General features: G+C 33.5%; 1 pseudogene; it reads right to left on the bottom strand.

The window, feature by feature from the left end:
- Positions 1 to 5,450: 5,450 nt before the first annotated feature.
- On the bottom strand, positions 5,451 to 9,711 carry LOC143227915 (flavin-containing monooxygenase 5-like; annotated as a pseudogene).
- Positions 9,712 to 13,669: the final 3,958 nt, after the last annotated feature.

The following is a 13,669-nucleotide window of genomic DNA, read 5'->3' on the forward strand; positions in this document are numbered from 1 at the left end:
ACACGTACTTTGATAGAACGAGGCTGAACATAGTCGTTATGAAAACAGCTAATCTTATTGTAATATGTGAGTGGAGTTGTATTTTATCTTCTTACATTTTCGGGCCACTGCTGTGACTTAAATGATTAATGTTTAATAACATTAGCAACAGGTAGATGTTAATAATCATATGAAAATCAGGAACTTCGGTCATACGTTCTGTATATATTCTCTAGAATTGCTATAGACAGTTGATAACCTCTCCGATATATTTTATTAAAAAAAAAGTTTAACCAATGAAATCGTACATGAAAACGGAATAACACAGTTTAACCTACTAAATTTCATACAGCTGAATGGAACAAGAGTTTAACCACTCTTTGTAGATGAGTCTTTGGATCAAAGACTATAGCTTGGTACCCAGCATCGTTGCAACTCATGTTACACTTCCCACAACTGATGTACAATACGTGGGGGAGGTAAAAATAGATAGGATTAATGCTATTTTTTTTCCTTCATCTTATTATTTACAAGTTTCTACTCAATGTTTACTAGAGAGGCGTCTGTACGACCTTAAACGATTTTAATGATAAATTTCTGTATTTTTTATTACTGTCAAGGTCGTTGCATTCGTTAGTGAAAGTTGAAATTTTTGTTCATTGTTTTGTATAAATATTTTTACAACTAAATTAAAGTGCAAGCCGTGTAACCCCCTAAGAACTTACGTACACAGAATTTATTTTATTTATCTTTCTGCAGCCAAAACAAAATCTTAATTTCCTTAACATCCAAACTATACATTATTTGTGTTTCGTATAGAATCTTTCACAAAACATCTTCGAGCGAAAACATTTTTCGTAATAACTCCCTCCGCCAGTAGCGTAATAAGTCTACGGTTTACAACGGTAAAATCTCGTGTTCGATTCCACTCGGTGGGCTCAAAAGACAGCCCGATGTCGCAATGTTTTAAAAAAACACACCAAACACCAACTTGGGGTAAGTTAACGATGTCAGAGTATCCTTACGCTCATTAATTAGGTGAATGACGGTGACGTCGACTAATATAAACATTTATATTTCAGTTCAAACAGAATATCCTTGTCATAATGTTGAGTTAAGATATTTATGTCCATAGAGAGAAAAAAAAAGGAAGAAACATTTCATTCTTTCACTTTAATACAACACATTCAAACAAAGAGATAATATTTATTTAATAACAGAGTATGATAGAGATACAATATTTGTCTTGGCAACACAGCAAAACAAAACTATGACATTTATTTGATAACACAACAACAAATATTATGTTTCTTTTAGCTACATAACATACGTAAAACATTTTGTTTGTGTTGGTAAAACAAAACAACAGAAATAAATATAAGGTTTGTCTTGTTTCAGTCAATCTCCCTACTTTCTATATTTACATCTACCTTTCAGAAGAATTATCACGTTATTTGACTTTACTCGGCTTCTTTTGTTAGCCTGAAGATGACCTGGTAAGGTCGAAAGGTTGTTCTGTCCTTTTTAAAAAAAGTGATGATACCCATGCTTGCCGTTTGAAATACATTTTTACTAGGCTTAAAAATTAGCATAAAGAAGTTTTCTAGCGTCATTGATGAACACATTGCAGCATGAATAATGAGATTAAGTGAAAGATTTAATGTTTGTCTGTGCAATCTCATTCAAATTTAGAAGAAAGTAGTTTCAAGGTAATAAGCTTCCTACATCTATAGTTTCGTATTGATATTTTAAGACATTTCAACAGCTGTGATTTAGTAACATATACATATATATGCAAATACACAAATATTCCACGTCATGCGAAAGCTTTCAATTATACGTCACAATAAAATAAAGTCCAGAATGAACTTTTAATCTACAAGTAAGAAGTGGAACAGTGTGTACATAATATTAATATGTTTTTAGTATTTATAATATCTGGTGAAAACTCCTGCTAATTACGTTTATCAGACTTTCCTTTCATTTTAGTACCACATAAAGATACATTCTAAAACAGTGAACACGTTTCATAATGACGAGAAACCCATTTCTAAAATGATCTCTAAAGACGGCAGCTGTGTAAATTAAAAAATTAAATGATATAAATTATAGAACAACGTTTCAACCTTCTTAGATCATATTCAGGTTAATAAAGAAATTTTGCAACTGAACATTTCTGGCCACATGTCTCAGGGACCAGAAAGAGAACCTGTACGAGATTGTAGGCGGATGCGCTTGTTTGGTGTATTAATATGTTGAGTTTTTGTTGTTTTTATGTGTTGTGTCCCAGAGAATGTATAGTTCAGTATTGGTGATATTTCTGTGGATTTCCGTTTTGAGTTGTGTATCAGCTCTTGTGATCTAGAGGTTAAGAAATGGTATTTTGTTAGTTTTTTTGTGTTCATAGGTGAACTTAATGTTGGGGTATATGGAGTTAACGTGGTTGAAGAAACTAATTTTGTGTTCTGCAGATGTGAATTCAACAATTGTATCGCCAACATATCTGTACCAATATAGTGGTGGGTGCAAAGCTGAATTTCTGAATATAGATTCAATCTTTGTCATGAAAATGTCAGCCAGAACCGGTGTAACCGGATTACCCAAACTTAAGCTATTTATTTGGTGATTGAACTTAAAATTAGTTTTGGTGGTAGTGAACTCTATAACAGTAGCTTATTGGTTTCTTGAGGTGTGTATTAATAGGTACTAACACTATTGACAAAAATAAAAAAAAGAGTTAGAGGGATCTTACTAAGATGTTTCACGAGAAAACCAATAAAGTTTATCTTATTAGCCGCAGTGACGTTAAGGCTAATTTTGAGTTCTACTTTAAGTAAATATCTTACCCTGATTGGGAGTATTGTAATTATTGCATCACATTTTTTATGCAATTGATAATGAAAATGGTAAGACTAAGAGACACAAATATAAATGTTATCAAGATACAAATGTTCTTCAGCTACGAAAATTGAATTTTCCTTACAGGATGGTTGCGCTTTGGAACTAGTGACCTTCAGATGTGGTTTGTGAGTAATTAATGAAAGTTTGATAGACAGTTATGCGAACCACTATGATACTTGACAATAAAAAAATCCAAAATAAGGATCCTGTTGACTTCCAAGGCTGTCACATTCACTGATTTAAAAATACATATAATATCAATAATAACAAATTAACACACAACACTCAATACCATTTCTTATCAGATAAAAAACTACCCTGTAGAATGATGCACTTAGAAGTTTTTGTAAAATAATTCTCTGTCAGCTTTTATTTTTAATTCAAGTTTAACATGTCTTAATATTTACTTATTCAACAAAAATGTTCCTCTCCTACTGTCTCAGTGGTAAAGCTTGAGTGTCTATAACATTAAAATTCGAGGTTCGATTTCTTCAATGGTTTCTACACAGATATCCCCTTATACATCTTCGCGCTTAATAACAAACAACAAAACTTGAAAACGTACTACTGGAAGTCGTAACATACATTACGCTTTTAACCATGTGTTATCTAAAGATAAAATTATTGCTTTGCCATCTTTGCTGTTAAGTACAAAACTGTGCAACAGGCTATCTGTGCTGTGGCCTACACGGGTATGGAAACACTGAATTATAAGCTTTCAGAAATGTCGTTGACACGATTGGGAGTAGTTTAGGTTTCTGACAATTATTATAATAAAGTTTGTATTTTTAACAAAACAACTTTGGGCTATCTGCCGATTCCACAGAAGTGATCTAACCCATAATTTTAGTGTTTTACCGCTGTTCTACCGGAAGACTATTACAATATTAAAATATATTTATAATTGCCACGCTATAGACTAATTGTCGCTGAAAACGGTCCACGATCGCTATTGAAAATTGTTTTTTATTTTATTTTTCGATGTTAAAATGATTTGCTTATCAAACATTATTATTAACATTTTTAGGACGAAACTCTAACGTTGAGGTCCCTAACATTTCCAGCAGAGACAGCTACATGGTCTTATTAACATCATTTCTATTATTTCATTGTTTTTGTTTGTTTTTATCATCAGTAGTAACCGGTCATAGCTTTCATCTTGCTAGTAAACAGTGGCAGATTTTTAACACTCATCGATGTTTTCTAAGGTTCATTCTGTCAAACATCATCTGTGAATCCAAACATTTACAATGACGCATGCACTTGAAGACTAACCCTTGGGAGATTCAATTAGAATACTCATTGAGAGCTTCTCACAGAACCGTTAGCACGAGATTAGTTTTCATTATGTCATCCCATTTTAATGTTTGTTAAAAATCGTCAATATTCAGCAGAGAGCTCAATGTTACTTTATAAAGAGAAAAACACAAGCACACACAAATCGTTACTACTGCGAGATAAATTATGAGGCTCTTATAAATAATGCAAGAAATAAAATAGTCACACATCATAAGTATGGAAGAGTTTTAGATGTCTTGTTCAATTACCAAATTATTTATATGCACTAGTGCGTAAATACTGTCATAATGAAACGTACTTTAATTGAAGAAAAATCACTCAGTTTTACGTTTCATGGAACAAAATATTTATTTGATATTTATGTAAGTTATAATCCAATTATTATATAAAAGTTTTAAGGGTATGATACATAAAAGCTAATGTTAAGTTCGAGTGTAAATTGATTAATAGTAAATATACATTTATATATTCCATATTTTAAAATAAAATATATGATTTATTCCACGTCTTTTAAATAACACAAGAAATTTACTCCTAAATCATCAAATATAAATATCACTTTGTCTGGAAAACCAAATTTAGAAAAGAAATGTACCAACATTTTGAGAGAGTTTTTTTTTTTTTTGGAAGGTATTTTAAATCCTGTTTTAACATAAACTACACGAGGGCTATATGCGATAGATACCTCTAATTTAGCAGTGTAATACTAGAGGAAATGAAACTCGTCACCGCCAACTATAAAGTTATTATTTTACAAATGAATAGGGTGAATGACCGTCACATTATGACGCCCCTCTGGCTGAAACGGCGATAATGTTTGGTGTGATGTGGACTCGAATACAGGTCTCCAGATTACAAGTCCAGTGCCTTAACCACCTGTTAATCCGGGCATATTATAAAGTAAAAATAAGTTCTATGTGGGATGTGTTTCAGTTTAATCAAATGTCATGTGCTAAGTAATAAAATCTTAAAATCTGAAACAAACATTTAGGTCTGCAATTTTTTTATCTGTTTCGCAAATATCTTATTGTCATTAGTAGACGACAGTATTATAGCTTACTTTTCACCGTGGTTTCTTTTTCTATCTTTTATTTTCCTCTGAAACTTGAACTCAAAACCAAAACGAACTCGAACAATTTTGTAGTGAAATGTGCGTAAAACTTTAGGAATTGAGGCTTTTAAAGAGAAAAACGTAAAACAGTTGTAACTTGGTCCATTTAAGAGATAAAGTTACATGTGATGAAAGTATAAGTTCATCAAATTCTACATTCAAATTTGAAAATTATGAAAATAAGGCGTGTATCAAGTTTAAATGTAAACTAGAAAAAGAAACACACGCAAGGTTAACGAAATGTAAGTACATTCAACGAAAACTCGAGATATATGTTGAAGATATATTTCAACTTTGTTTACCCGAATTTACTCCATCAACCTATATTTGATTACAGAAAATAGATGAGTGAGGAAACATTGGTCCATTTCGGCCATTATTGTCCCTGAATATTATGCTACATTAATATGACAAAATAGCGTTTCTTGCGCCTGCCCAAGCATGAGGACCTTGAAGTCGAAATTGGTAAGGTAAACAAGGACCCCAGAAACATTTCCAAAAAAGAATAGGATCGGTGAAAATAAATTTATCAAGTTAGGCTTAGCGTTGATGAGACTAGCGATCTCATCCATAAGAGGTATCCAATCAGCCACAATAGTGTACCGAATGTTGTCCGGGTAGCGACAGTTACCATGTCTATTTTCTTCTTGGTATCACTTAACATTTGTTTTACTGAGGGAAGACACACTTTATTATTCATTAACAAAACAAACCATCGAGCTTGGATTTCAGCTACGGGGAAAAAAGGACCTACAGGTTGAACCAGAGCTATCATGCCAAGAGTGGGGTGTTTTAATCTTATGGGAACTACATACTTATACAGTTCCAGTTGTTGTTTTTTAACAGAAACTATTTTCTTGTCTAAAAATGGAAACTTGATATCGTAACCAGTTGCTAAAATTACGATGTCGACTTCATACTCTGTTTCTTCTCCTTCAAAAACTACTCCATTCTCAGTGAATTTCCGAATGTTCCCCTTCACTGTGACAGCCCCACTCTGAATCACGTGTCGCAGTTCATCGTTAAATGTGTAACGTCCTTCTAAAATGGAACGTTTGCATCTAAAACAATATGGAGAATTGTCAGTTTGTTTTTTAGCAAACGTATCAACAAAGTAACGCAGTAGCTTATATGGTGTATAAAGCCAAATCAAATTCCACCATCGTCGAATAAGCGAAGCATCGAATGGTTCATCACCAGGACTAGTTCTGGGAATAATCCAACATCCACTCCTCACACTTAGATATACCTTGAGGATAGAAAAACAGATCAAGTTCAAGTATTCAGTGCAACTCTCAAAGTTTATAGAGTCACTAGTCTTACAGATATAATATTCTAGATTCAAATGTGATGTCGTAAAATCATCAAATATTTTATAAAAAAAACCTCTTTGCTCACAATGAATTTCCAGTTAAAAACACGTGTATGATAGCTACAATTTCATATCTGGAACGAATAGCAAAACATCATATTTCTGTAAATATACTTTTATTTTCTCAAGATGTTGGTATCCTAACGAATAGAATGCAACAGTCTACTTTAAAAAACAGGTTTTACAGGTACGTTGAGAGGTTTGAAGTTGTCATTTACAATGCATCTTTTATGTCCAATTGTGGAAAGTAGCAGTAACCTGAGTTTATCTGAGATCCCTTTATATGGCTAGGTATTTTAAAGAAGTTTTGCGATGTCTGAAAATACCATTAACAGCATGGGGGTACAATTGATAAGTTAGTATGCTTTCCTCTTTGGAAACGATATTTACCAAATTATAGAGAACTCAAATCAATTTCAATTTTAATGTTAGAGAATAGTTCATTTAAACTAAACGTCAGTTGTTAACTTATAGTTATTATCCTTGCTTTATATTATTTTGGTAAACTTAAATCATAGTTTCTTTCAATGGATTCCAATTTCATGCAAGTTTTCAGAATTGTTAACATAAAGTGCCTATGTACATCTCTTAAAAACAAACCCAAGCTATATATAAGAAAATATAGACCTATAATAACACAGCAACATACATTCATTCATTCAATAATAACATAGAGGTTTGAGTATGTTTTAATAAAACAATATTCGAGCTTCACCACGTCGTTACTATCCATGTCACCAAGTCTGGTCTTCCTCGATCTTATGACGAAACAGTGTAGTTTTTTTTGGAATCAGGGTTCGTAGTAACTATATCACGTCAACTCCTTCATTCTCAAACTCGATGGTTTTTCAACGCCCGTTTCAAGAGCTCATTAGTACAGAAATACATTATTGTTGAATTCCGCGACTTTACCAGTATATTAAAGAAAGAAATAGCATAAATATCTGTTTCATTCTCCAAATGATTAAGAGTTCTAATGGTTGACAATGAGGTATGACTGGATTTATCTTATTGAATATTTTCTTCGTTTTCAGACAGAGAACCTATTTAGATGTGAGGTATATTGTTGAATTAGGTACTTGAATGGATATTACGACTAACTTTACATTGATGAATTCTAATTCCTTTCAAGACTGAATTGGATTCGACGTTCTCGCGAGTCTTATTCTCGATGATGTTGGCACCTTATGATGATCCAAACCACCTTATTTTTTAAAAATTCATTGAGTGAAAGTAATATTCCCGTCTTATAAAATTTTAATCACCAGAGTAAATCTCTATGATCAGAATAAATGAATATTTCTTGTCGAAAAAAGTTGTTACGTATTGTATCTTTAAATCGGGGGTTGTTTTCACATGAGTTACTGATTTGCCTATTCAAATTCGTTTTTATATAACGTATTCAGCCCTTTGTTAGATTACGTAAGTCTTGATAGGGCTACAAAAGCTGTGATATTCAAGTCACAATATTTAAACAACCAAATAACCTAGTTTCTTTACATTGTATTTTGTTTGATAAAAATATATTATTACATAATTTTATTAGTTACACAGTAAACAAATATTGCATGGCACTATTTTCTAAATATTTGTTGAATTATTGTATTTTAAAGTTTCAAACACATATTTCGCAAATGTAAAACAATGTTACAATTTGACTTCAAATATTTTCATATAGTTGCATTCTCAACTGTCAAACTATAACATTATAGTCGTGTCGTAGTACAAGTAACATAGAGCTGCAGTTCTAACTCACAAATTGTAAAACCTATATTCAAAGTACGCAAGAATAATTAACTGTGACGTAAGCCACTATCACAAGTAAATTATGACGATTAGAATTTATGTTATAGTGAGCTTTATTCATGTAGTTTCTGAAAGTACGAAGCACAAATTTACACCAGAAGCTACAATTCAGGCTATGCAACTATAACACAAAGTTACAATACGGAGTTTATACTATTAAATGGAGAAATAGCTTAGCGGTTAGTGTGCTGGGCCGTGTGTCCAGAGTCTAAGATCCGAGATGTATCACCATTGAACAAATACCGCACTTACGGCTGTGGATATATTATAAAAATGTCAGGCTATACATGAAGCCTTGGAGTACCTAATCTGGAAATTTTCCAATGTAATTACAATGAGATGCACTATACCTGAGACCTAGATACTTCTAGCCTTGACATTTAGCTCAAGTACTAATAAAGTATCACTGAAGTTAGTAACCACATTTACTGAGTGAAACACGAATACAGATTTGAAACTTAGCATGATCAATTTTCAATATCCGTAACACGAATAAACCAGTACGGATAAACGAAAACAATAGTACACTTTAGTCCGCGTTGTGTCATTCGCTTGTATACTTATATAGCTTAAGAGAATATTGTGCTTAAAAGACTAACTTAAGCCTAACCTGTTCAGCTATCTGATTTAGCTCCACAGTCACGTCTCCTGCAGAGTTTCCGACACCAACAATCACCACTTTCTTGCCATCATACCCATCTGGTTTCTTGTAACTATGAGTGTGTAACACTTTGCCTTTGAACTTTTCTATTCCTAGAAACGTGGGAATGTATGGAAATACATGATGACCAGTGCAAACCATCACTCCGTCAAAGATCTCGTCAAAATTAACATCGTTTTCAATGTCTCGAACAGTTACTTTCCATCGTCCCGTTTCGTCAAAATCGTGGTTTTGCGCTACTTTCAGAATTTCATGTCGAAACATGATGTGTCGAACGAGATCAAATTTTTCAGCGTACATCTCAAAGTATTTATGTAAGTAGCTATTATGCATATAAGTAGGAAAATCCTTTGGTGGCGGGAAATCGCTAAAGGCGCTCATTTCTTTGCTATTATTTGTTATGGTAGACTTCATCACAGAGCCCACACCTTCAACATCATCCTCTCTGTAGCACCAAAGTCCCCCTATCTGGTCTGTCTTTTCAAAGCACACCGGAAGTAAATCTTCTTCTAGGCAAGCTTTGATAGATGTGAGTCCACTGGATCCAGCTCCAGCTATACAGATCCTTTTTGTTGCTTCCATTATTTATAACAATGTAATTTCCCTATTAGATGATTCTAACCTGTACCACAAGTAACCTATAAGATAAGTTAATACTTATTCTGTGCTATAAATAACGATAACATGTCACACAAGCAGTAAAATGAAACGAAAAAAGCAGCATTAAATATTTATTTCCTGGATATAATCTCAAAACCCAAGTATTCGGACTATTAAATAATTCTTCTCGACTTCTGAATTACATATCACCTGTTTTGTTATTCGATTATTTATTATGCTTATTGACACTTGGTAGTTATTTCATTATTTGTTGAGCAAACTTGCGAATATAAATGATGTAGAAGTTGTTTAGTTTTAATGTTTCGTCTTAAATTTTGTTATAATAACTTATTTTAGATTCTAAAATAAATTTAGTTTATGAATTTAGCGAGGTTGCCAGATTAGAGAAAAATTGTCATTTATGGGAAAAGTCAATCAATATTTTTAAATGGGGATTAGATAAAAATGGGGAGAGGCTAGGCATGTTAAGGCGTGCGACTGGAAATCTGAGGGTTGCGGGTTCGCATCTCCGTCGCGCCAAACATGCTCTCCCTTTCAGCCGTGGGGACGTTATAATATGTGACGGTCAATCCCACGATTCGTTGGTAAAAGAGTCGCCCAAGAGTTGGCAGTGGGTTATAGTACATAAGAAGTTTTTCTATTTTCATATTTTAACAATACCTTATGTACCTCTTTTTTATCTGTTTATTAAACAGCTGAAGATGGATTATGTATGACTTGAAATGACCAATAAACTTATGTTTAGATGTATTAAAATGTTTGAGTTGCATTTGTTCGAAAAACAGACAAGTCTTAATGAGAGAGAGTTTGATGAACTAGCTATGAAACTACCGAAAGGACAGAACGTCAATTTGCCAAAAAAAGTGTCAAAGATATATCTCGAAAGGTATATCTTTGACAAGCGACAAATGAGCATAAAGTAAAAGTAACGATAGTCTTACCCGGCCGTTTGAGGATAAACGTAACAGAGCATACGAGTGAATGACTGTTTACCCTGCCTGCTAACAACGAAAAGAGTGAAGGAAACGAAGGTCACAACAAACACGTTAATCTAATACACGTACTTTGATAGAACGAGGTTGAACATAGTCGTCACAAAATCAGCTATTCTTATTTTAATATATCAATGAAGTTGCATTGTTTTTCTTAAATTTTCGGATTACTGCATTGCAATAGATGCCTTAATGTTTAATAACCATCAGCAACAGGTAGATGTTAATAACCATATAAAATTCAAAAACATCAGTCGTATGTTTTTTGTTAAAATAAAACTAAAATTACATTTTCACATGGCCCGGAATGGCCTAACGCGTAAGACGTGCGACTCGTAATCCGAGGGTCGCGGGTTCGCGTTCGCGCTCGCGTCGCGCTGAACATACTCGCCCTCCCAGCCGTGGGGGTGTATAATGTGACGGTCAATCCCACTATTCGTTGGTAAAGAGTAGCCCAAGAGTTGGCGGTGGGTGGTGATGACTAGCTGCCTTCCCTCTAGTCTTACACTGCTAAATTAGAGACGGCTATTAGCCCTCGAGTAGCTTTGTGCGTAATTCCCAAACAAACAAACAAAAAAAAACATTTTCACACGGTTGGTTATTGTACTCTTAAAGTCATACTCGCTGCTCAAACTATATCATATTGTGGCTGGCCTCTGATATTTGTAATTTTCAAATTATTTCGTGGTGGGTGGGCAGAGCACGGGTTGAGCATTATGTAGATTTGCGCTTAAAAACAAACAAATAAATTTTTAAATTTCTGTGAAATGCTTGTTTTTACTTCATTTTGGTGACTAAAAACGATAAAAATTTAGAGAAATAATTAAAATATCATCATGCAGGTGATATGATAGTTTGCTGCTTTAGCAGTACGCTTGTGTATTAATTAAGTAGAAACTTGTGTAGAATCACCAAGTGAACGTAATGAAATCTTTGAAATTAAAAGAACAATGCGTGTCACTCTGTCAATATGGCAATGTGTGCTCGCTCACCTGGAAACCTAATACTGGTGTTGGCTAATTGTGAAGTTGTACTTTTACATTTATATGATTACAACGTGTATTTTTATACAGGAGTGAAAAACTGGAAAGTTTATAGCATTATCGTTAAAAACTATTTGTCTTGTAAAATAAAGAAACAAGCAAGAGAACACATTAGGTTAATTCTTTATCTTTCTGTGGCTTATAAATGATGAAATAACATAACACCTTCTTAATATAAATTCCAACAGCCTCTAAACATCGAAAACCAGACTTAAAGTTGTTGTTTTTGATCTAAGTCAGATAAAGCCCCGATCCAATCGTTGGCCGTTCCGATCAAGTCCTGAATTAAGTTTAAAATATTTATAAATTATTCTGTCGTGAGATAAACTACGACAAATGATCTATCTTTTGGAAAGTTGTGAGTTATGATTAAGCAGTGGTTTAGTTTACAAACAGTGTACCTAAAGAACAACTGATAACATGGTGTAAAACTATGCTTTTTATTTAAGCTTGAATAAAACAAGACAGTTATTATCCAATTCACTCCACATGGTATTGCTACAGAGACTTGTACGAACAGATTAGTGCAAACCTACAACATAGGCATTCGCTCCAGATTTTAGAGGTGTAACTCTTTAAATTCACCACTGACCCACTGAGGTGCACGCAAGATCCAAGAACTTTTTACATAAAATAAGTGAACCAAAACTGACAATATTTTAAAACTGTTTTTAACTATCTTGGTTCGTCAGATAGTGTCACTTATTTCAACCAAGATTATGAATTATGTTAAAACAGAAAAAAATATTTTTAAAGTCTATCGGCAGTGACATACAGAAAACGATGCTCGGTTGGGACAAGAAAATATTGACAATTTAAATTTAGTTACAGCTTTGTCGTAATTCTTTATCACATAATCAGGCCCTCGATTCGTAATCAGAGGGTCGAGGGTTCGATTCCCCGTCAAACCAATGCTCGCCCTTTCACTTATGGATACGTTATAATGTAATGGTCAATCCCACTATTCTTTGGTAAAAGAGTAGTCCTAGAGTTGGCGGTTGGTGGTGATGAGTCGCCGCATCCCCTCTAGTCTTACATTGGTAAATGAGAGATGATTAGCGCAAATAGTTCTCGTGTAGGTTTCGCGAAATTCAAAATAAACAAACAACACAGAACGGCTATGTTAGAACTGGATTGAGAATTGCTTCCTCAAAAAACAAATTCTCAAAGATATGTTTATGACATGGTTTATTTACAATTAGAAGTTGGCGTTTCAAGTAGAATTAAGTAAAATAACAATAAATAAATCATTGTCAATCAAAATAAATGTAGTCTCGTTTCAATCACTACCTTGATTTGTTGGATTGGTCCTGCGGGCTGGGAACGTCGTCTGTTCTGTGGTGACTTAAAGTGATCACCAATCAGATCAGTTTGTTTCTTGTATTTCGTTAGAATGTCTTCTTTGTGTCTCATGTGAGCTCCGAAATGAGGAAATTTCTGTACATATAAAACTAGCGTTAAACACTATATCTTTTATGATTGTACACCACAAATTATCTAACTTTACATACAATAACACTGAGAGTGAAGAGGCTCAAACCCGTGACTAAACATCAGACAAGTATCTGAACCGGCTAAATCAAATGCTATTTGAAGAAACTTCATGGTGTTCTCCAAAAACACCGTGCGTTTGCAGCTATATAATATAACATATCGAACAGTGTACCTTGATACCACCTGAATTAAAATTCAAGTAATTTTATTTTAGCTTATATATGATATAAATACAATCGTAAGGTTAATAAATTTCCATGATGTTTATAATACACGAAACTAAGTGAACAAGTTTCAGTACTGCAGTGTTTCTCAGTAAAGGTAGTTACTTGCGTGCCACTTATTATTTTTTTTAATGAGTGAAGGAATATGTTAAGGGACGATTTGTAT

The sequence above is a fragment of the Tachypleus tridentatus genome, chromosome 10 (assembly GCF_004210375.1).
Source record: "Tachypleus tridentatus isolate NWPU-2018 chromosome 10, ASM421037v1, whole genome shotgun sequence".
Lineage (NCBI taxonomy): Eukaryota > Metazoa > Arthropoda > Merostomata > Xiphosura > Limulidae > Tachypleus > Tachypleus tridentatus.